The following is a 2,128-nucleotide window of genomic DNA, read 5'->3' as shown; positions in this document are numbered from 1 at the left end:
AACATGGATCTTTTCCTTTATCCCTCAAATCCTCGGCTGAGCTCACTTGATGGGTGAGGTTAGAGATCCAACTGAGGAGTTCAAAAGAAGCTAAAGAAACAGTTTCACAACCACTGTTTGTGGCCTTCCAACAATGCACTAGAGATAGTCACGGGCTCCTGTGAACTGTGTACCTCTAAGCAGGTCCCTGGAAAAACTAAACATTCTGCAGTACAGCATATTGCTAAAACTTAAAATAAAATTTTAAAAAAGTGCAGAGCCCTTTGGGTTCATGTTGCCCTGTTACCCTGCAAAGACCTTAGAGACTTATTTAAATTTCCTCTGAAGGAGATCTTGCTAAAGTTAGTGTAGAAAATTGGTGTGGTATAGAGCACTTTACTATAATCCTCCCTCCTTCATAGTGCCCTGACAGTACCACAGCCAAGACAACAGAACTCAAGCAGCAACATCAACAGCAGCCATATCCTTTCAGAAAACTATGGGCCCAGGTCCTCCCTGTATAACATGCAGCAGACCATGTATTTGGGAAAGCCTGGGCTCCACTTCAGGAAAAGTCCGGGCTTTCCATAAGCTGGTGTGGCCTGCTCTGCACAGTCCCTGCAAATACCATCTGGGAAATAGCTGTTTTCCCTATTCTGCTGCTCCATCTGGATTTCCACTGTCTCCCATACCCACCCCAGAAAACTTAGGACCAAATTCTGTCAGGCAACCCTGACAAGGGTTCTGTATCCTTCTCACCTCCTCCATGGCCATGATGTTGGGAACGGGACCTTGCTGGTCTTTTGGGTCTCTTAGCTCTCAGAAATAAACAAGATTAAGTGTTTTGCCAATGTCCTTTTGTCCCAAAGGAGGACCACAGACCATATGCCAAGGTTAGAGTTCAAAAGGGAAAAAAAAAAAAGAATTGCATTTGGGGGGTTTTTGTAGATACCAGTGTACAAGTGACTGTGTCCCCCACAATTGATGGCATAAAGATGAGTGTTAAACAAATAAAATTCTCTGGTTTGGAGTTTAAAACTACCACAACACATTTCTTTATTTGAGCTCAAGTATAGGTGGGTCCCTTTGGTTCCCTACAAACTTTCATTTAAATGGTCTCCACTATGAAATATATTATTAGTGTTAATATAGCCAATGTACACCAGCCTTAATAAACTGATTGGGCAAATCATGCCTCCTCTCTCAGACTCCCTGAAATTTAACAGGGCTTGATAAAATTCTCCACTAACATGGTCCTATATCCTTGCATCCACTTCCCCTTTGTCACCTATTCTCCAGTCATTTCATCTGAGAAGGCCTACCATGAACAGTTCTTTGTGACAGAGATCACCGATGCCTTCTCTGAGGCAGCCAACCAGATAGTTAAGTGTGCTTCTTACCATGGCAAATACATGGCCTGCTGCATGTTGTCCAGGGAGGACATGATATTAGAAGATGTCAACAAGGCCATCACCTCCATCAAGACCAAGCACACCATCTAATTTGTGGATTGGTTCCTAATTGGATTTAAGGAGGGCATCAACTACCAGTTTCCCACCATCATCCCCAGGAGGAGACCTGGTCAAGATTCAGAGAGCTATGTGTGTGTTGAATAAATACCATCACCATCGCTGAGGCCTGCGACTACAAGTTTGATCTCATGTACACAGTGCAAGTCTTGTGCACTGGCATATAGGGGAAGACATGGAGGAAGGGGAGGGCTACCAACGCCCAGGAGGATGTGGCAGCTCTAGAGAAAGATTACAAAGAGGTGAGCATGGGTTCCATAGCAGCAGAAGCTGAAGAATACTAAATGGGAGAGTATGGCTGGCAAGTATTCTCTCCTCTACTGTCTCCTGCCACTCAGCGCGACTGGTTTCAAGTTGTTTAAAGTTTCTGAATTTAAAAATTAAAAAACTGGATGAACACCACTGCTAGCCTTTGCACACAAGCCCTTACAGTAATTTCTGTAGTTAGGACCACTACAAAGGAGCATGTGGAACACTTTAAACCAGGGGTAGGGAGCGTCTCGCGGCCCATGGAATCATTTGGTCTGGCTCTGCCAAGGCATTAGGGGTGAGTTAATTAAATGTTTGACCAAATATAGCAGGCTAATTTTTAAGTTGATAATTAGGATTTATACTAATTC

The 2,128-nt window shown here is 43.7% G+C and overlaps 1 pseudogene; it reads left to right on the top strand.

Annotated features, from left to right (window-relative positions):
- The first annotated feature begins 1,134 nt into the window (after positions 1-1,134).
- LOC118653465 lies at positions 1,135-1,792 on the top strand (annotated as a pseudogene).
- Positions 1,793-2,128: the final 336 nt, after the last annotated feature.

The sequence above is a fragment of the Myotis myotis genome, unplaced genomic scaffold, assembly GCF_014108235.1.
Source record: "Myotis myotis isolate mMyoMyo1 unplaced genomic scaffold, mMyoMyo1.p scaffold_m19_p_4, whole genome shotgun sequence".
In the NCBI taxonomy this organism is placed as follows: domain Eukaryota; kingdom Metazoa; phylum Chordata; class Mammalia; order Chiroptera; family Vespertilionidae; genus Myotis; species Myotis myotis.
Note: the sequence above shows the minus strand (reverse complement) of the source record. Positions and strands in the feature narration are given on the sequence as shown.